At 40.0% G+C, this 23,079-nt stretch overlaps 1 protein-coding gene and 1 non-coding gene across 3 annotated transcripts in view; one reads left to right on the forward strand and one right to left on the reverse strand.

Moving 5' to 3' along the window:
- Positions 1–23,079, forward strand: part of CNTNAP5 (contactin associated protein family member 5) — a 1,084,456-nt gene that overhangs the window by 335,219 nt on the left and 726,158 nt on the right. The gene's annotated exons all lie outside the window — the stretch shown is intronic.
- Positions 10,479–10,580, reverse strand: LOC138434862 (U6 spliceosomal RNA). The gene has a single exon (XR_011254926.1). It is a non-coding gene; the product is annotated as a U6 spliceosomal RNA (small nuclear RNA).

Here is a 23,079-nt window from a genome sequence, read left to right on the forward strand (position 1 = left end):
TTAAATTCTATAAGTATTTTTACATATAAAGGCATACATATTTATGCAAGTTTTGTTATGTTTTCTTTAGTTACTAGTAAAACATAAATATTAATATTGCTACTACAAATTTTGGAAAGTTTTAATTAATATTTTCATTATATAAGTTATCATACATATATATTTTATTTAGAAAGTATAGATAATAGATTAAGAAAATTATAATCATTTGCAATTTCATAGGCCAGAGATAGCTAGTACTGACATTTGAAGATAAATTCTTCTGGTCTTCTTTATATGCATACATCTATGATTTAATCTAAGGTGAGATACAGCTTTGATTCATGGGTTGGGAAGATCCCCTGAAGCAAGAAATGGCAACTCATTCCAGTACTCTTGCCTGAAAAATCCCATGGACAGAGGAGCCTGGCCGGCTACAGTCCAAGGAGTCGCAAAGTGTCAAACACAGCTAAGTGACTAAACATGCATGCATTTGCGATTCTTTAAAAAGAAAGAAAGAAAAATGCTACCAAATGAACACTGACACCATGCTTCCTTATCATTTAGAAGTTTTATTTTGTGTGTCTTGGAATGACCCTTTTCAGTTATATAGCCAGAGGTTTTTATCATGGCATCATTCTTGTGCACAGATACAAAGAAAATTGATGCAAAATAAGATTGATATTTCTAGAATTTTTTCACATTCAGAGTTTGGCTGTCCCAACTCACCTCTGACACATCCGTGCCTCTATATCCAACACAATGTTATCTTCTGTGTTGTTGTTTTTGATGTAAACAATGTGTCTTCAATGCTGAATCATATTTTAGTACCATTTAAAATACCAATTAAACTCAATATTATAGTAACAACTATGCACATAGCTCATAGAGTGACAAATGCATATCCTAGCTCTGTCCAATCTACACAGTTTTTCTGGGTCCAGCACAGCTACATGATGGCTAACCAGCAGCCATTGATGGGGAGACACACTGTGGTTTCAGGCATGCTGCAAGGGGAAAAGCATATACAGTTTAGAACTCATGAAAAAGGAATGTTTTACATATTTTTCTCTTATAATGCTTCACTTAGCTTATCGTTTAAAATTTTTCCCTTTACTTGGGAACACTTCCCAGTATCTTTAAAATTCTTCAAAGAAAATCATTTTTTTCAAAGTATTCAGCAAATATAGGGCCAGAGAACCTTACCTCCTGAGGCCTTTAGAAAATTACCATTATTGTAAACAAGACTTGCAAATAGAAATATATTGAAAATTATTCCTACAAAAGCAAGGAGGGACACGAACAAATTAAATGATGAAGGTTCAAATATGTACAAAATTTGAATTTTAAAGATCTATAATTGCATATTGAATAGCTTGACTTCTGGGAAGAATGTTTTGATGCAGCTTCTAATTTTAATTAGGTAAATTCATATTCTGTATGAGAAGGGAGTGAAACTGAGAAAGCCTATGATATCACATAAATCTAAATCTGATAAAACATTCAAGAGAACCATAGAAACAGTTTATTTGACAAGTTTTGCTATGTAAACTGAAGATACTGTGAAAGAAGGCAAAAACATACATATACAAATTATTGGAACTATTTATAAATATTTTTATTTAAAAAATTGTAGGACTGAGAATATCCTTCATTTAGCAACTTTGCTCTGAATGTACCAGAAACCTCAGCACCTATAGAGAATGTTTACAGTTACAAATATTATGGCCTGTTAAAGAGTCAATTGAATATGTCAACAAATATTAAAATTTTTCTTTATTCTTGAAAATAATCTCTCTTATGATGTATAAGGTATTCAGGCTTTCCTCTAATGTAGACCATTTAGGAGGTTGTCACTTGCTCTATTGTACTCAATATAACACATATTAAATGAGTATTTCTCCATCTGCAGTGTTGATCGCTTTGTTAGGATGGATTCCAAACAGTGTAATTTCTGAATCTTACCATACGAACATTTTTAAGCTAAATTTCACTGAAGTCTTTTGACTGATTTTATGTTCTCTAAATATCAGGACATAATAGTAATAAAAGTCCAATGCATAATTTAAAGAAAATGAAGTTATTTGAAGTAGGTTTTAAGAAACTAAAAAAAAAATTAATAAAACTTTGTAGAAAGATAATGTTAAGCTCACAATGCGAATGGTACTTGTTGAAAATTATTTAAAATAATTATACTTTTTGGTTAATCAATAATATTTTTAAATCTGGGAGACTGAGGGGGTTTGCCTTGCTCTGGGGCATTTTAAGTGAGCTTGTCCTAAAGGAAATTTCTGGTAGTGGCTGAAAGGCAAATAGCAGATAATTATTACAAACACTTACCATTGTTAAAGTGGAGCCCCTGAGGGCAGTGGGCACAAAGACTGGGGTTAGTGATGTGTCATGCACTGGTAATTTGATAAGAAACATGAAAAAAGAGCTGAGTTTGGGAGGCTGAGCTGTCTGACAGCAGAGAATAAAAGAAAATGTCCTGAACAGAGTCCTCAGATTAGGAAAACCACGATATATCTGAGGGACAAAGAAGGTGATTGTGAAGCTGATTCTAATATTCTCAGAGATGGAAGAGAAGATGGTGTGGGACAGGGGAAGGGTGTGCATGATTAAACTGGAATAGGTCTTATTTGTCTTGCTGTGGATGCTCACTATAGTAGCTAAGACTGCCACTAATGCTACTATTCCACATACTATATTTTCTGTAGGACAGGTAGAATGCTAATCTCCAGAAACACAGTGTCTGACAGAACCAATAAGCACAATAGTAATTAACAAGTTAAATAGTAGGATAATTTCAAGCAATGAAAAGTGTTTTGAAAACAGGATAGAATTTTAAAGACTGTTTGGGCTCCTGTTAGATTTGGAAATAATCTCAATTAAGAGATCAGAGAATTCCCCTCTGAAAAGATGCTTTGTGGACTATAAAATACTGCTAAGAAGGTTTTAGACATCTTTAGTACTAGAGAAAAACCATTGCAGGCAGCAGGAATGACAAATGACAAGTACAAATGCCCTGGGCATGGCATGTTGTTTGAAGGACTAAAAGAAAGTCAATGACTAAAGTCCAGGAACAAAATAAAAATGGGGATATAATATCGGGATATAGAGAAAGAGGATAAAATGCCTCTAGAACTTATAGATCTTGGGTCAGCATTTGAATCTTATGCTAAGGGCTAAGGACATGTACTGGAATTTTCTAGAATAAAGTGTTGTGATCTTGACAGCCTATTCATTTTTCTGTAAGAGAATAAAGAACCTCACTCATACTGTGCCTCTGATGTGTATGCCACAGTTATGTGTCTCAGAGTGATGTATTCCTTGACTATATTGAATTTGAAGTCTGAGCTTCTCAGAAAGCCAGAGAATTGAACATGGTCCTCAATTTCTTATTTATTTTCAGTAGTTGTGCAGATCATTCTGGATTGTGTTTTGTTGAGAAGAATGTGATTCTCTGTCGAGTTACTATCTCAGGTGCTCATCCCTGGACAAGGTGGGGGTGGGTCTTTGACATGGGACCCATGGTAAAATGTAGAGGGAGGGTGCAGGTCTACCATGCAAGGACTCAACTTCAGCCTTGTAAATTTCAGCGTATAACAGAGGCTTTCTGACAATTTTCTTCAAGTGCATTATTATTTCAGAAATGAGTTCATTTTCCTTCTGATTGTCCCTATGTCAGTAGTTACTACCATCTTGATTTTGATTGATTTTGCCACAGCCTCTTTGGAGGAGGCAATCTTGTGCAGCAAGAAATGAGCAATTAAAGGAATCCTATAGGCAATCCAAAAGTAACTACAATTTGTGGATAATCCTCTCCTAAGTACTATGTGATGTTTGTAAATTCAAAAGAGAAAAGTCTTAAAAAACTCTATCTCTTTTTATCCCACCTTTCCACCCTATTGTTGCTGTAGTCTATTCTACTTCTGCCTTTTCTCCATGTGTGTTTTATATGGTTTTGTTCATAGCATATAGGCTAGACTTCATTTGATCATAATGTTAGGGCACTTTTTTTTTTTTTTTTTTACTGCACTGTGTGGAATATTGGATCTTTGTTCCCCTCAGTACAGTTCAGTCGCTCAGTCATGTCCAACTCTTTGTGACCCCATGAATCGCAGCACGCCAGGCCTCCCTGTTCATCACCAACTCCCGGAGTTCACTCAAACTCACGTCCATCAAGTCGGTGATGCCATCCAGCCATCTCATCCTCTGTCGTCCCCTTTTCCTCCTGCCCCCAATCCCTCCCAGCATCAGAGTGTTTTCCAATGAGTCAACTCTTCACATGAGGTGGCCAAAGTATTGGAGTTTCAGCTTTAGCATCATTCCTTCCAAAGAACACCTAGGGCTGATCTCCTTTAGAATGGACTGGTTGGATTTCCTTGCAGTCCAAGGGACTCTCAGGAGCCTTCTCCGACATCACAGTTCAAAATCTGTGCCTCATGCAGTTGGAAGCTCAGAGTTCTAACCACTGGACCTCTAGGGAAGTCCTGGGGCACATTTTTTTTTTTTCATTCCATTTGTCAAAATAGTGCTAGCTGGCCACAATAGAAAAATATCCTTGACATCTCAGTGGTTTAATGCCACAAAGATTTATTTCTCAAGTCAGCTCAGAAGGAATCATGTGACCATCCGCCATTTTGTATGCCATTTTGAACAAGCATTCCGTGTAGTTTCATTGGAAAAGAAAACAAAATGGAAAAGGCATGCACGTTGGTTCTTAGCTGGCCAGAAACAGCACAAAATGAATATTCTAACAGTCCACTGGACTGATCTGGTGTCATGAATGAGGACAGTGAAGGACACAGACTGTGATGAACACTGTCTCTGTCACCATCAGCCTTTCTGTCACACCATATCTGCCACACCCACTCACCCACATACCTATAGTCTCACCTTCTCCTGACTCTCCACACACTGAAGTTATACGGAAATCAAGCAGGGCCCTATGGGACTCCCAGGCATAGAGGCCTTTGTCTCCCCAATTCATGCAGGCAAGAATTCAGCCTTCAAGACCTTCCTGGAGTTCCAAAGGGCAGATTTGAACAGTTGCTAATTAAAGGAGGAGCAGCCAAGAAAACCACCTGAAGAAAAATTAAAAGGACCAGAGATGTTCATCAAGATTAGGAAACCAACCATCTGAGATGAGATGAAGAGAGTGCAGGTCTCTTGTCAGAGACCCACCGTTGGAACATTGTTATAAAAACTTCATCAAATCTTCCTGAATTGGGACAGATAGTTTTTCAGAGCAGAAGCTTGGTATATCTCCCTTTGTCTGTCAAGACATTAAAGCCAACCTTTTCTATTTCACTCAAAACTCTGTCCCTGAGATTTGATTCAGCACTGGTGTACAGAGAGGCCAAGCTTTCAGCAAAAACACTCCTCCTGTAGAAAGGTATTCCAAGATCTCATCCAGTCATTGTATCTACTTCCAAGTCCCACTGTGTGGTAGCATCTCCATAATGTCTGGATGTGGTTTCTCTTGGTATAAATATTTCAAATAAAAAAAAATAATGAAAGTTTCATCTCCTCTATGAAATATCCTCCTCAACCCCATACACATATACATCCAATATGCAAAGGCAAGACAGTAACAAAATAATCACAACAGGCATTGCCATTCAGAGAGGGAAAGCATAGCATGCATGCCTGCATGCTCATTGTGTCCTACTCTTTATGATCCCATAAACTGTAGCCAGCCAGGCTCCTCTCTCCATGGAATTTTCCAGGCAAGAATAGTGGAGTGAGTTGCCATTTCCTACACCTGGGGATCTTCTCAACCCGGGGATCTTCTCAACCCAGGGATCAAAGCCACATGTCTTGCATCTGCTGCATTGATAGGCAGATTCTTTACCACTGGTGTCACCCAGGAAGCCCCAGGAAAGGGTAGGGGAGATGACAGATCCCACACAGTCACTGACTTGTTGCCACTCTGCAATCCTGTTTAGCAAATGCTCCAGATCCTCTTACCCTGGAGGGTAGGGGCTTGATTTGCTCCCTGAAGGCACCTCCTTTATGGTCTTCAGGACACTTGGACTCCTCTCTGGAAGGTTCTTTTAATAAGGTCTTCCCTAACATCAGATGAAATGAACATCAGGGGAAATAACCATGTGGGGGTCTACCCAGCTTGCTTATCTCACCTCCAGTTCACAGAAACTTGAGGATAAAAGGACTGTTTTCGGGAACAAATATCAAAAAGGTATGATATTTTTGCTCCAAATCCATGATATATTTATGTTTACATATTTATCAGTTCAGTTCAGTTACTCAATCATGTCCAACTCTTTGCGACCCCATGGACAGCAGCGAGCCAGGCCTCCCTGTCCATCACCAACTCCCAGAGTTTACCCAAACTCATATTCATTGAGTTGGTGAGGCCATCCAACCATCTCATCCTCTGTCATCCCCTTCTCCTCCCTCCTTCAAATCTTCCCAGCATCAGGTTTTTTCAAATGAGTCAGTTCTTCCCATCAGGTAGCCAAAGTATTGGAGTTTCATCATCAGTTTTTCCAATGAATATTCAGGACTGATTTCCTTTAGGATGGACTGGTTGGATCTTCTTGCTGTCCAAGGGACTCTCAAGATTCTTCTCCAACACCACAGTTCAAAAGCATCAATTCTTCAGGCTCAGCTTTCTTTATAGTCCAACTCTCAAATCCACACATGACTCCTGGAAAAACAATAGTCTTGACTAGATGGATATTTGTTGGAAAACTAATGTCTCTGCTTTTTAATATGCTGTCTAGGTTTGTCATAACTGTTCTTCCAAGGATCAAGTGTCTTTTAATTTCATGACTTCAGTCACCATCTGCATTGATATTACATATGTATATTTGCCTCAAAAACTGGAGGATTTCTTACCAATATATTTCCACTGGGTTCTGTGTGCCAGTAACCATACCACTCAAAGTTTTTTCCAAAATGTTTATCTTCTGTCTCATCAGTCTTATTCTCCAACCTTTTCTCTTGCAACTCCATAGCAAATACCTATTTGGAAAAAATACATTAAAATGGTACATCTTTAATCTGATCTTTGCTTTGGGTTGCATTATCTAACTCAGAATTTACCAGACCTTGGTTGCTCAAAGTCTTTTGTGTTTCTAGGAGCTCAGAGTTTTGTTTTGTTTTGTTTTGTTTTTTTCCCAGTGCTGAAGACCTCAAATTTCTCTAAGCTCTCAAATCCTTGTGTTTCTGCATGTCAACTGGTGGATCCTTTGCTGAGCTCAACTCTTTCTTCTAAAGTTCAGAAAACATAGCCAATACACACTTCTCACATTCTGATTTCCAGGTTCTTCCCTTAAGTTCACTGTGCATATGGTTGCCCTCCAAGTTAATGATATCACTAAATGTTTCATGGTGGCCAAACATAGATTCCCCTCTTTCCTACTTCCAATATCAGACTCTACCACATCCCAGCAAAGAACCATTAAACCTGGCCAGTTCAGTTCAGTTCAGTCACTCAGTCATGTCCGACTCTTTGCGATCCCATGAATCACAGCACGCCAGGCCTCCCTGTCAATCACTAACTCCCAGAGTTCACTCAAACTCACGTCCATCGAGTCAGTGATGCCATCCAGCCATGTCATCCTCTGTCGTCTCCTCCTACTCCTGCCCCAATCCTTCCAGCATCAGAGTCTTTTCCAAAGAGTCAACTCTTCACATGAGGTGGCCAAAGTACTGGAGTTTCAGCTTTAGCATCATTTTCTCCAAAGATATCCCAGGGCTGATCTCCTTCAGAATGGACCGGTTGGATCTCCTTGCAGTTCATGGGACTTTCAAGAGTCTTCTCCAACACCACAGTTCAAAAGCATCAATTCTTTGGCGCTCAGCTTTCTTTACAGTCCAACTCTCACATCCATATATGACCACTGGAAAAACCATAGCCCTAACTAGATGGACCTTTGTTGGCAAAGTAATGTCTCTGCTTTTCAATATGCTATCTAGGTTTGTCATAACTTCTCTTCCAAGGAGTAAATGTCTTTTAATTTCATGGCTGCAATCACCATCCTCAGTGATTTTGAAGCCCCCCAAAATAAAGTCTGACACTGTTTCCACTGTTTCCCCATCTATTTCCCATGAAGTGATGGGACCAGATGTCATGATCTTCGTTTTCTGAATATTGAGCTTTAAGCCAACTTTTTCACTCTCTTCTTTCACTTTCATCAAGAGGCCTTTTAGTTCCTCTTTACTTTCTGCCATAAGGGTGGTGTCATCTGCATATCTGAGGTTATTGATATTTTTCCCAGAAATCTTGATTCCAGCTTGTGCTTCTTCATGCACAGCATTTCTCATGATGTACTCTGCATAGAAGTTAAATAAGCAGGGTGACAATATGCAGCCTTGACGTACTCCTTTTCCTATTTGGAACCAGTCTGTTGTTCCATGTCCAGTTCTAACTGTTGCTTCCTGACCTGCATACAGTTTTCTCAAGAGTCAGGTTGAGAGGTCTGGTATTCCCATCTCTTTCAGAATTTTCCACAGTTTATTGTGATCCACACAATCAAAGGCTTTGGCATAGTCAATAAAGCAGAAATAGATGTTTTTCTGGAACTCTCTTGCTTCTTCCATGATCCAGCAGATGTTGGCAATTTGATCTCTGGTTCCTCTGCCTTTTCTAAAGCCAGCTTGAACATCTGAAAGTTCATGGTTCACGTATTGCTGAAGCCTGGCTTGGTGAATTTTAATCATTACTTTACTAACGTGTGAGATGAGTGCAACGGTGCGGTAGTTTGAGCATTCCTTGGCATTGCCTTTCTTTGGGATTGGAATGAAACTGACCTTTTCCAGTCCTGTGGCCACTGCTGAGTTTTCCAAATTTGCTGGCATATTGAGTGCAGCACTTTCACAGCATCATCTGTCAGGATTTGAAATAGCTCAACTGGAATTCCATCACCTCCACTAGCTTTGTTCATAGTGATGCTTTCTAAGGCCCACTTGACTTCACATTTCAGGATGTCTGGCGCTAGGTGAACAATCACACTATCGTGATTATCTTGGCCATGAAGATCTTTTTTGTACCGTTCTGTGTATTCTTGCTGTCTCTTCTTAATATCTTCTGCTTCTGTTAGGTCCATACCATTTCTGTCCTTTATCGAGTGCTTCTTTGCATGACATGTTCCCTTGGTATCTCTAATTTTCTTGAAGAGATCTCTAGTCTTTCCCATTCTGTTGTTTTCCTCTATTTGCATGGATTGCTGAGGAAGGCTTTCTTATCTCTTTTTGCCATTCTTTGGAACTCTGCATTCAGATGCTTATATCTTTCCTTTTCTCCTTTGCTTTTCACTTCTCTTATTTTCACAGCTATTTGTAAGGCCTCCCTGGACAGCCATTTTGCTTTTTTGCATTTCTTTTCCATGGGGATGGTCTTGATCTCTGTTTCCTTTACGATGTCATGAACCTCCACCCATAGTTCATCAGGCACTCTATCTATCAGATCTTGTCCCTTAAATCTATTTCTCACTTCCACTGTATAATCATAAGGGATTTGATTTAGGTCATACCTGAATGGTCTAGTGGTTTTCCCTACTTTCTTCAATTTCAGTCTGAATTTGGCAATAAGGAGTTCATGATCTGAGTGATAGTCAGCTGTGACTGTGTCTGTACAGAGCTGTCTGTATATATTGTTGACTATATAGAGCTTCTCCATCTTTGGCTGCAGAGAATATAATCAATCTGATTTCAGTGTTGACCATCTAGTGATGTCCATGTGTAGTGTCTTCTCTTGTGTTGTCGGAAGAGGGTGTTTGCTATGACCAGTGCATTTTCTTGGCAAAACTCTATTAGTCTTTGCCCTACTTCATTCTGTATTCCAAGGCTAAATTTGCCTGTTACTCCAGGTGTTTCTTGACTTCCTACTTTTGCATTCCAGTCCCCTAAAATGAAAAGGACATCTTTTTTGGATGTTAGCTCTAAAAGGTCTTGTAGGTCTTCATAGAACCATTCAACTTCAGCTTCTTCAGCATTATTAGTTGGGGCATAGACTTGGATTACTGTGATATTGAGTGGTTTGCCTTGGAAACAAACAGAGATCATTCTGTCATTTTTGAGATTACATCCAAGTACTGCATTTTGGACTCTTTTGTTGACCATGATGGCTATTCCATTTCTTCTGAGGGATTCCTGCCCACAATAGTAGATATAATGGTCATCTGAGTTAAATTCACCCATTCCAGTCCATTTTAGTTCACTGACTCCTAGAATGTCAGCGTTCACTCTTGTCATCTCTTGTTTGACCACTTCCAATTTGCCTTGATCCATGGACCTGACATTCCAGGTTCCTATGCAATATTGCTCTTTACAGTATCGGACCTTGCTTCTATTACCAGTCACATCCACAACTGGATATTGTTTTTGCTTTGGCTCCATCCCTTCATTCTTTCTGGAGTTATTTCTCCACTGATCTCCAGTAGCATATTGGGCACCTACTGACCTGGGGAGTTCCTCTTTCAGTATCCTATCATTTTGCCTTTTCATACTGTTCATGGGGTTCTCAAGGCAAGAATACTGAAGTGGTTTGCCATTCCCTTCTCCAACGCAGGGTCATGCTAATCTTTTCTGTATCATTCCAATTTTAGTATGTGTGCTGCCAAAGTGAGCACAAACCTGGCCGAAAACATACAATTATTACTTAACCTTCTTCCTCATTATTTCTTTTTTTGTTTCTTTTTGTACAAGCTCTCCACTTCATCTAAGTAATTACTAATACTAACTGCTCACAAAAGACATGCTTGTGAAATCTCAGTGTAAAATCAGCCTGTGTGAGTCCTTCAGTCCTGTTCAGCTCTTTGAGACCCTAAGGAGTATAGCATGCCAGGCCTCCTCTGTCCATGCAATTCTCCAGACAAGAATATTGGAGTAGGTTGCCATGCCCTCCTCCAGGGGATCTTCCCAGCCCAGGGATTGAACTCACGTCTCCTATGTCTTCTGAAGGTGGGTTCTTTACCACTAGCACCAACTGGGAAGCCCACAACCTTGTGTTTCTCACATTATATATAGTTGGGTGTGGATGGTGCAGATTCCCCTCATCCCCTTCCAGCTTTGCCACCTGGATGAATGGCCTCCCCGGTGGCTCAGACAGTAAAGAATCCTCCTGCAATGTGAGAGACCAGGGTTTGACCCTTTGGAAGAAATGGCAAGGAGAAAGAAATGGCAATCTACTCCAGTATTCTTTCCTAGAGAATTCCATGGACAAAGGAGCCTGGAGGGTCCTATTCCATGGGGTCACAAAAAGTCAAATGTGACTGAGCAACTAACACTCTTTCCACTAGCCTCTATCTTGGTCCATGAATGAAACACATCACTTCCAGATAGGTCTGTTTATTGGAACTAGTTTGATAGCCCAAGTTTAAATTCAAGGGTGTCTGGGTAATTTAGGGGAATGCATTAGCCTGTTGTAGCCACGCATTCAGGGAAACAAACTCACTCAGAAGGACAATGCAGATAGTGGAGTGCAGTTTATTACACTGGCGGGCCCAAGGCAGAGTCTCCTCTTAGCCAAGGACCTTGACCAGTTTTTGTGAAAACCTTATATACCCTAAGTGTACTTGCTCAAACCCACCTCCCCAAATTCCTTGAAACTAGTCTGAACAAAGGAAGAGAAAGATACAATCAAAGTGAACCCGTCATTCATATGCCTTAAGCCTAGGTAGTTAACAGTGGACAATTATCAATAAGCCTGTGGTCATACCCCACTAAGCACAATAGAATTTATGATTCTATTTGGTTACACAGATAATTAGGGTATTCTTTTAGGCAATGGAGAATCTAGGTATGGGCCCTGGGGCTCTTCCATCTGGGGGTCCTGGTTTTCCAGTTGTATGTTGTTTCCATAGATACCGGGCTTATAGCTCAAAGTCCAGTCAGGCCCAAGATGCAGTCCTGCTTTCAAAATGGAGCTTGTTATGTCTGTTTCCTCCCTCAAGCCTTCTGTGCCACATTATTTGCAAATCAGTTTACCTTTTCAAAACTGCTTTCACATCCATGATTAAATGTTAATTTCAACTTTCTCTGAGAAGTGAGGCATCAAAGTCATAATTCATTCTGGCTTTATGACTGAGAAATATTGAACAATAATTAATATCAAGGCTGCAAAGAACAAAGAGCTGGGGGTCTTAGGAATTGCAATTTGAGAAACACAGAGTCAGGTAAAAAAAATAATATTTCAGGAAAGAGAAAAGAGTTAGGGGCTTATAAAAGCAAAGATTTTATATAGGGTTGTTAAAGTCTTGCAAGAATTATGCTTGGCTCTGATACAAAAAGGAAGTATTTCCTTAAGGGATAGACTGTCCCAAGTTATTTAGAATAAGGGACTGGTAAGTATCATGAGTTTCTAGGACATGTGCAGCTGTTTGGGATGTCTACTTTAAGACAATGTGTGTGTGCTTGAACAGTCATGTTCAACTCTTTGTTATCCCATGGATTGTAGCCCACCAGGCTCCTCTGTCCATGGGATTTCCCAGACAAGAATACTGGAGTGGGTTGCTGTTTCACATCAGGGATTGAACCCATGTTTCTTGCATCTCCTGCATTAGCAGGAAGATTCTTTACCACTGCACCACATAGGAAACCCCTGCATTAAGATAATGTGGTCAAAAGATCAGATTGTATCTGCACTGAGGTGAGCATAAGTCACACTTCCTCTATGGCTTCCTAATTGCCTTCTACTGAGCTCTCTTAGAAATACCTACTCCACTGAGATTTTCCTTGCACATAATACCTTCATCAATATACACTTCATTTTCATAGCACTAATTTTTGTAGTATTTTATTTTACACACACAAATTGTTTTCTTATTCTCCAAATGATTTCATTGGGCCCAAATATTCTTGCATTGATAAAGATAGATAACTACAAGAAAGACAGATCATTACAACAGAGTTACAAATGTGAAGTGATCCAATAGCAGAATCCCCCTGCCTAGTCTGTGGGCTAGAAAGGATCTCCTGAAACAAGAAATATCCAGGTTGATATGTTAGCAATGGGTGGGAATGATCCATGGGGAGAGAGGAGACTGGGACAGTCAGAGCAGAGATCAGAGAAGGCAAGGAGGAAGGAGCATTAATAGTAAGTCTTCTACAGACAAACATTCAACGATGTGAACATGCACTCGCATGTCAAATCACATAACGTTAGTTCATGTCTGGCGTACATTATCACGTGTGCGCATCCTCTACAAGCAGTTGTGCTTTTGTGTTGTTTACTGTACAGTACTGTGTAGAGTACAGTAACACAGTATCTTTATTTCAAGCCCAGGATGTCTGGAAGCAAGTGTAAAAGCACCAGTTACATAGCTGGTACTACTGTACCTTTTAAGGTACTGTGAAGTGAAGTGAAGTGAAGCTGCTGTCGTGTCCGACTCTTTGCAACCCCATGAACTGTAGCTTACCAGGCTCTTCAGTCCATGGAATTTTTCAGGCAAGAATACTGGAGTGGGTTGCCATTTCCTTCTCCAGGGGATCTTCCCAACCCAGGGATCGAACCCTGGTCTTCCACATTGTAGGCAGACACTTTACCATCTGAGCCATCAGGAAGGTACTGTACTATAAGATTAAACATGTTTTCTTTATTTTTTGTGTTTTGTGTGTGTCTGTGTGCGTGTGTGTGTGCGCGTGTGTATTATTTGTATAAAAAGTATTATAAACCTATTATAGTACAGTACTGTATAGCCAAGTGTTTTAGTTGGGTATCTAGGCTAACTTTGTTGGACTTACAAAAAAAAACTGGACTTAGAAACAAGATCTCAGAGTCAAACTCATTCATATGTAGGGGACTTACACTATAGTGAAAGATGGTCAGGAGGGCTGCAAGCTGAATGCAGAGGAGACAACAGAGGGAAGGGAAGACAAGCAGACAGGAGGTAGGCCACACGCAGGACTTTGAATTCATCCTGAAGACTGAAGATTCAAGTTAACTACTGCCAGGAACTCCCCTGCCTTCTTTCAATGCACTGCCTGCTGCCAGGACTTACTAACACATTTGGCCTGAGGGCAGACAGCAGCTCTCTGCAAGCAGATTCTCCAGCTGATTCTATAAAGGTGATCAGAGGGCCAAAAGGCTAGACTCTCCTGCAGGCTTAACCTTGAAAAACTACAAGCAAGTGTACTTATCCATCGGACTGAGTTACAGGACTACAGAATCCAGGGGTTCTATCCAGAACAGAATTCTGCTTTGGAGAAAAATGTACCTTCAAATACAAATATCTTTGTCAGGGTGAAAAATGAAAAATAAAAGAAAAAATTGCATTTTTCTTAACAAAATGAGCTACTCTGGAAAAGTTGCACTGTCTAAGGGCAACTTGTTTCTTCTCCAGCTTGTGATTTAGCAATCATGTGATTAGGCATTGCTTGTTTTACAGGACATCAGTTTGTAATTACTACAACCATTAGCTCTTTTGCCCTGATGATGGACTAGGTAACACTTGCAATTGATAGTCTCTGAATCTTTATTTTCTTTGCAGAGGCACTATATAATCTCCAAAATCCAGACAGCCTGTGTTTGCTAAATAAAGTACAGAATTGATCACCCTCTTAAACTCTCATGCCTTTTGCAATTTGTGTCCTAACATTGCTCTGTTCATTTTGCCCTCATCTGTCACACTTGATTTCTAGTCTTTATCCTCTCTTCATATAGATCCTGGATATTTGAAAGGAAATCATTAATGAAAGATTTATGTATAGTGTGGTATCATTGGCTCTCCTCCTATAAAGTTTTATTCATATTATTTTGGGGAAAAAAATATCTTTTTCTTATTGCATAATAATAATTGCCGTATTAGATTATCCCACTTAGCTTGGCTTACTACCTTTGGTTCTGCCTGGCATACCCACACACTGCCTGGTGAAAGCGAGCATCACACCCATTCATATCCCACTCATTGGGAGCATGCACAAGCCTTATTCTCAGGATTTTCTATTTGAACACCATTTTCCATCCCGTCCTGGCTCACAGTAAGTTATCAGGCCTAGAGTGATGATCCTGACTTTTTGATTTTGTCTCCAATCTCTTTGGGGACTAATTTCTGGATCTTCCTTAAGCACATCAATTCAAATTATTTGGGAGATGACACCCAGAAGAGGCAATTGCTTCAGGGAAAACTTTTGCTAAAGTAGACTACATCAAGTCTCCTATATTTGAATGAGTTCTATTCTGAGAGTGCTTTCATAAGTCCTATTTGTTCATAAGTCCAACAAAGTTAGCCTAGGTACCCAACAAACAGAATCAGCTATATGTTACAGTACTGTAATAAGTTTCTAGTACTTTTTACACACATAAAAAGCAAACACAAAAGAATAAAGAAAATGTTTTAAATCTTACAGTGCAGTACCTTGAAAAGAACAGCGGTATGGTATACAACAGCTGGCATAAAGGGGCTGGCATCAGGTGAACAGGCAAGAAGAATTACTGACTGGAAGAGGGAAGGGAGGTGAGAGATGATAGAGCTGAAAGATCACCAGCGATAGGAGATGGAGGGCAAGCTGTAATTTCACTCACACCTGACTCCGATGGCACAGACTGGTTGCTTACTGGATTCAATATACCCTATTGTAAAAATAATCCAGTGATGTCTGAGTAGAACTGTATCAGCTATATCACCACTGCTTTTAAACCTGCTTCTGGATATCCTGGACTTGAAGTAAAGATACTGAACTACTGTACTGTATATAGTATTGTACAATAAAGTGCATAGAAACACAACTTGTGGAGAATATACACACGTGACAATGAACATGAGACAAGTGAACTAGTTTATGTGATTGGACATGTGAACCCATGTTCACATCTTTGAAAGTTCACAACTTGAAGATTTGTATGTAGGAAACTTACTGTATTTTCTGTTAAGGAAAATAATAATAGAAACAATTAAAATAATAATAATAAAGCATGGTTTCTTTAGTCCTTTGCTCTGTTTTGCATTTAATGCTCATTTTCTTAATGTGTTAATTCAATCCTTCTCTCCACCAAAGCGGTTCTAGGCAAGCAAAGTATGCTGGAAGAAATATTTAGCTTAGAACATAGTTGACTCTAGCAAGTTCTTCCTTTGCCCTTTGAGAAATATGCCTCGTCTCCAGATCTCTGGCCTTGATTGCATCTTCCAGTGTTCAGAGCTTCTCCCTAGGAATTGAATTATTTGTTGCTCTGTTTTGTTTTTTTTGTTTTTTTTGTTTGTTTGTTTGTTTTTGCATCCTGACTCCGTGTATTTGATCTCCTACATAAAGGTATAGGCATGCAAGTGTGCTAAGTCACTTCAGTCATGTCCAACTCTGTGCAAAACTATAGACTGTAGCCCCGCAGGCTTCTCGTCCATGGGATTCTCCAGGCAAGAATATTGGAGTAGGTTGCCATGCCGTCCTCCAGGGGATCTTCCCAACCCGCGAATCGAACCCACATCTCTTACATGTCCTGCATTGGTAGGTGGTTTCTTTATCACTAGCACCACTTGAGAAGCCCCAAGAGTACACATACCCACCTATTTTTCGTCCTCTCAGTAAATACACCTTCTTGTATTAATTGCAGGTCACCATGAATTACATTTTCTAGCAATTTCTCCTGTGTTGTTGAAATACCCTCCTTCCCTCTTGTGAACATTTGGGAGATCTGTTTTGTCGCTGAGTTCAAGGCCTGCAGTATCATGTACCAGCATGTGGGGAAGAGAGATACAGAGACCTAACATCACTTCCCAGAATCAACTCAAAGTGGCCAGTGCCTGTTTGGACACACAGCCAGATGGTCTGGAGGATATACATGTAAATCTATGCATTCAGTCACAGCACACATTTTCTAAGTGGTGATTTTCAAAATTAGCTGGTTTCACATTACAAACTCTTGTGCAGATGTTTGTGGCAGACAGATGAAGCAGCTGTTCACCCACAACACAGTCTCAGGAATATCTGACCCTTACTTCAGAGGCTAAACATCAACCTTGCAGCTGTTGATGTAGGTCAAAATAATAAAGACAGGTGTTCAACTTAGAAACAGTTGCCAAAAACACTACTTTTGCCCATTTCTATAAAATATCAACATTTTAAAGTGAATTGTAGTCTTCAGCTATTCATGGCCCTAAATATGTGGGAGATCTGAATGAAACTGAAAATGGCTACATCTTCTTAGAGCTCAGTTGTTTTAGCATGAAGAGACATGACCTAACTCACATCTCCAGATCATCACCATCATTATCACCACCGTCATCACCATCATCATCAACACCATCACTACTATCACTGTCATCATCAACACCATCACCACAATTGTTATCACCAACATCACCATCAACATCACCTCCACCATCATCAACCCCCTCCTCCTCATGCCCCTCTGCCTCATCCCCTCCTCCTCAGCCTCATAACATCCATCTTCATAGTGAGTTCTAGCTGCTCCAGAACTATGCTAAGTGTTGGAAATAATGGTCAATGAGAGTGCTTGACCTCAGCAGAAGGACCAAGAAAGTCCTCTCTGAAGTGGTGGCATTTAAGCCAAGTCTGACCTGCAAGAAGGAGTAATCATGGAGAGAAAAATGAAAAAGCAGACCCAGAGACAGAACAGACTAAGTGAAATCACTACATTAAGAGGAGCTCATTAAAACTACATTTGTTAGAGGAGGCAGGTAAGAAGCAGCCAGATCCTTCAGGTTCCTGATGGCCATGGTGAATTCTGGAGAGCTGTCAAAAGATGTTAAGTGGAGATCCCCCATTTAAAAACAACATTCTGGCTACAGTATGGAGAATACTTTGGCAGGAAGCAAGAATAATTAGCAGAAAATAGAGAAGAAAGTATTATCAATCAAAAAGGGATCATGGCATCTCTCAGTTCTTACCTCTGTATAAGAATGCCCAGGGGTTTCCCTGGAGGCTCAGTGATAAACAATCTGCCTGCCAATGCAGGAGACAGTGGTTTGATCCCTGATCCTGGAAGATCCACATGCCAAGAAGCAAATAAGCCCATGTGCCATAGCTATTGAGCCTGTGCACTAGAGCCTGAGAGCCACAACTACTGAGCCCACGTACCAAAAATACTTAAGCATGGGTGCCCTAGAACTTATGCTCCACCACAAGCGAAATCCCAGCAATGAGAAGCCCACACACTGCATCTAGAGAATAGCCTTTGCTTTCTGCAAGTAAAGAAAGGCCCTCACAGCAGTAAAGACCCAGCACAGCCAAAAATAAATAAAATTATGTATAAAAAAGAATATTCAGACACAACTTGCTTTCTGTATTTCCAAAGGTATTAATGTATCCCAGGTGTTCTTTGAAGATGACTTCAGTCATTCACTCACTCACTCAACTTTCCCTTTGTTGTGCACTGACTCCGTGTAAGGCATTGGGGTTCATGGAGAGAAAGGACAACCCTAGCTTCCAAGGAGCCCTGTGGCAGAGGCAGGCAAATGAACTAAAGTCAGATGGAGTGGGCAGTAAACAAGAGTTATGCTAAAAAGGACGCTTAACCTGGGATGGGGGCTTCCCTGGTGGTTCAGCTGATAAAGAATCTGCTTGCAATGCAGGAGATCTGGATTTGATCCCTGGGTTGGGAAGATACCCTGGAGAAGGGAAAGGGTCCCCACTGCAGTATTCTGTTCTGGAGAGTTCCATGGACTATAGTCTGTGGGATCACAAAGAGTTGGACATGACTGAGCAACTTTCACTTTTTCACTTTCAACCCGGGTACAGCTCCAGAAAGATAGAATTCTAGGTGCATAGAATTAAAGAAAGAATAAAAAATAGCCAGAAGTCATTGACTATTTTCTGTAAGTTGTTAGTTAGGGGCTTAGCAGGCTTGAAGAGAAAGCTCCCAAACACTATTTTTATAAATTGTATCATCTTTTGGGATTTTAAAAAAGAGATATATTTTTATCTGTGTTCCATAGAGTTTATTATATAATTGCCTACACATGTACTTGCTGGAGGTTCCTACATGCTCTTTTAATCAGGCCTCATTTTTGTTTTTACTCAAATGCATTTTTCACTCCCCTGCAGTGCCTCCTCTTTCTTGTATTTAGCTCTGTCTTTTTAATACCTTTTATTAGTCAGACAACATGAGATTGAATTAGAACCTCAACTCCAATGGTTTAATAAAAGATGAAACATGATTGATTTATCCAGCTGATAATTTCAAGCTATACCAGTTCCAGGTAACCCTGGATACAGAAATTAAAATGTGACCTGGAGTAGTGATGTGGATGGAATTAGAGTCTGTCATACAGAATAAAGTAAGCCATAAAGAGGAAAACAAATATGGTATATTAACACATACATGTGGAATCTAGAACAGTGGCACAAATGACCTTATTTGCAAGGCAGAAATAGAGATGCAGAGGTAGAGAAAGGACATGTAGGCACATAAGAGGAAGGGGAAGGTGGGATGGATTTGGAAATTAGAATTGACATTTATACACTACCGTGTGTAAAACAGACAACCAACAGGAGCTGCTCTATAGCACAGAGAGCTCAACTCTGTGCTATGTGATAACTTAGAGGGGTAGGATGGTGGGTGGGAGGGAGGCTCAGTAGAGAGGAGATATATGTATACATATAGTTGATTCACTTTGTTGTGTATGGCAGAAGCTAACACAACACTGTAAAGCAATTATAATCCAAAAAAAAAAATGTCCTGGAGGCTTTCTTCTCTCCCACTCCCTCACTCTTAGTCACTTTTTTACCTCCCACTGCTGTGACCTTTCCATATAGAGACAAGTTAGCCACAACCAATCCCAAGAAAACAGCCTAGCAGTGTGTCAAACACAAGAGAAAGTAATATTTCCTTTCCCAGTGGGTTGGGCCAAAGTCCAGAACCTAGCTCCATATGGTGACATCTTGGTTGAAGAATTCTTGATAGCCTGGAATATGACCTATGTTGTCTGGTCAATTGACAGACATATGCGCATCTCTGGTAGAGGACGAGTGTGGGTGGCATCATCTCCAAAAAGAGCAAGTGGGTTAACAGTGCAGGTTCTGCAGGAGAGCACTGCAGTGTCCCCACCAGAACAGGAAGTGACACAGACAGCATCTGCTACCCTCCTCCCAGGACACAGTTGCTCACTGTGGTTGCCCTTCTTTGCTAGCTTGGTTCTCATCAGCCTTTTCCTCTAGTGGCAGGGATCAAAAGACTCTGTTCATGGACATCACCCACATCTGTTCCATGTAGAATCCATCTTGCTGGGCATTGATTCCTCATTTGATTTTTCTCACCAATTTTTATCTTGAATCTAAAATCTGTAGACTTAGGGGTTTTGGCTTGGAATTATGTGTGTGTGTGTGTGTGTGTGTGTGTGTATGTGTTAATCCCAAACTGCTAATTTATCGCTTCCCCAACATTTCACCTTCAGTAACCTTAAGTTAGATTTTGAGATCTATAATTCTGTTTTTGCTTTGTAAATAAGTTCATTTGTATCAGCTTTAAATGTTTCTACATATAAATGATATCATACAGTATTTGTCATTGTCTGACTTACTTCACTTAGAATGATACTCCCTAGATCTATCTATGTTGCTACAAATGACATCATTTTGTTCTTTTCTATGGCTGCGTAATATTCCATTGTGTATATATACCACATATTCGTTACCTGTTGTTCTGTTGTTGGATATGTAGGTCACTTCTGTATCCTGGCTATTGTAAATAGTGCTGCAATTATCACTGAGGTGCATTTATCTTTTCAATTATGATTTTCCTTAGATATATGCCCAGGAGTAGGATTACTGGATTATATGGTAGTTCAATATTTAGTTTTTTAAGGATCCTCCTTATTGTTCTCTGGGGCTTCCCTTGTGGCTCCGCCAGTAAAGAATGTGCCTGCAATGCAGGAGACCTAGGTTCTGCCCTGGGGACAGATTGGGAAGGTTGGGAAGGTTGGGAAGATCCTCTGGAGAAGGGAAAGGCTACTCACTCCAGTATTCTGGCCTGGAGAATTCCATGGGGTCCCAAAGAGTTGGACATGACTGAGTGACTTTCTTTTTCACTTTCACACTGTTCTCCATAATGGCTGCAACAATTTACATCCCCAGCAACACTGTAAGAGGGTTCCCTTTTCTCCACACCCTCTCCAGCATTTGTTGTTTGTAGATGTTTTTCTTAGCTTCATAAGTACTTCACTGTTTCCCCATTGGTCTTCCAGAGCTTTAGTAGTATTTTCCTCTGAAAACTGGGAACTGATTAAAAGTGCAGGATATCTAGGCCTACTGAATCAGAACATGCAGTATACAACAAGGCTGCTAGGTGATTTTTAAGCACTTTACAGTTGGATAAACACTGTTTTGAAATTTTTAGTCTCAAGTATGCTGGGCTTCAGGACATAAGAAGAGATTCAAGACTCTACATTTGCCCAAAGTGTTAATGAAGCAGAAGTATTTAACAAGTTCTCTACACAGCAAGTTAAGTTTCAAGGGAGAAACACTGGACCTACATGAATACCCTCTCCCTACATGAAAACTCTACCTTCGTTGCCAATATTGGAAGACTTCAGAAAGGAAATTTATATTTTCTCACAAATAGGTAGATGTGAAATTAATGACCCCATAAGCCTAACAGTCAGTCTTGGACACTTACACACAGTCTGACTCCTCTCCAATCCTCTTCCCAACCTCTGCCCAAGTTTCTAAAATTATCTTTTATTACCTGCTCAGCTAGTGGGCTGGAGTATTCTGTTTCCATTTCCCTTGACATGGAGAGCAAATCCCAAAGTTGCTAACTAAAATCAAACCAGATGTGCAAAGAATTTCATTGGCTATTTTATGTAACAACTTGAATTATCAGAAGGCTTAAAGTAAATTCATGAAAAATTAAAAGCATGGGAGATTTAAGCCAGAAACTATTTAAACAGGCTTAAAAGGTTACCACAGGAAAAGAACAGGATCAGTGTGTTTGAGTGTAAAAATAAGAAGTTAAGCTGAATCAGGGAGAGAAACCCTGCCTCTTGACCTATAGATTTATCTCTTGAATGTTTCAGCTTTATTTTTCCTCTTTGGGGAATTAAAGATGAACTAATATATAAATATAAAAGCACTGAATTGGCAAACTTCCTGCATAGTGTGCTGAAAAAAAATCATTTTGTAGAATTATATAATTTGAAAACAGAGACTGTGAAGTGGGGAAAAAGCCCATGTCTATGGATGAGATTGAGTTGGCTTCAAATCCTATGAACCATGCACTCAGGCAAATGCTTCAACTCTCAGAGTTGGACTCCTTATCTATAAAATAAAAAATAGTAATAAAACACATAAAGAGATTAAATGAGATTTTTGACTTATAGAGCTCAGCATATATTGCAGATATTCAGTAAAGGGGAACTAGTGAATGAGGTTGAAAAGTTGATAGAGAAGTTGCAACAGAAGGCAGACACAGTGTGATGCTGGGGAACAATTGTCAATCCACTTGAAAGAAAATCATTTCTATTTTCATGTTTGAGACTCACAGGCAGCCTTTGAAGTAGGGAAGATAGACATCGGTTCGAGTTATTAGGTGGATTGGAACACAAGGAATGATGACTTAGGCATCACTAACTCTGATGTGGCAGAGTCAGTGTTGGACCCCAGCTTCCAGATGTTGATAGTCCAGGGACCTCAACCATAGCTGTTCCTTCCTCAGATTTCGGCTACTCTGCATCTTCATCCACAAAGACTATGCCCTGTAGCCCCTTCTCCTTGCCAACCATGTTTCCCACCAAGACAGTTGAGAGATGGAAGGAAAAAGGTACTGCACATGAAATCAACAGGAGGCTGGCTCCACAAGACAGGCGTTCTTTTCTATTCCACAGATTTATCCCAAGTTCCTGAAACAGTGTCTCCCACATAGTAGACCTTGGATATACTTCTTGAGATAATCTCTAAGGACACATTACAAAGGAAAGGTGGGTAGCCTACACAGTCAGTTTGCTCTAGGTATTAATGCAAGCATATGTGGTCTATAATTTAAGATCCTTAAATTACATTCCAGCAAATGCATGTGTGTGTGTGATTGTGTGCCCATGTGTTTTGGTGGGTGGAGAAGAGATGTAGAAGGTGCCAAGTGATAAAGAAAACTTGCAAATATGCGGAACCTCTTACTTAGAAGGTTGGTAAACTCTTTCCCTTTATCTTTATGTCCCTTCGGAAGAAAAGGTCAAGATTGGC

Source organism: Ovis canadensis, chromosome 2 (genome assembly GCF_042477335.2).
Source record: "Ovis canadensis isolate MfBH-ARS-UI-01 breed Bighorn chromosome 2, ARS-UI_OviCan_v2, whole genome shotgun sequence".
NCBI lineage: Eukaryota > Metazoa > Chordata > Mammalia > Artiodactyla > Bovidae > Ovis > Ovis canadensis.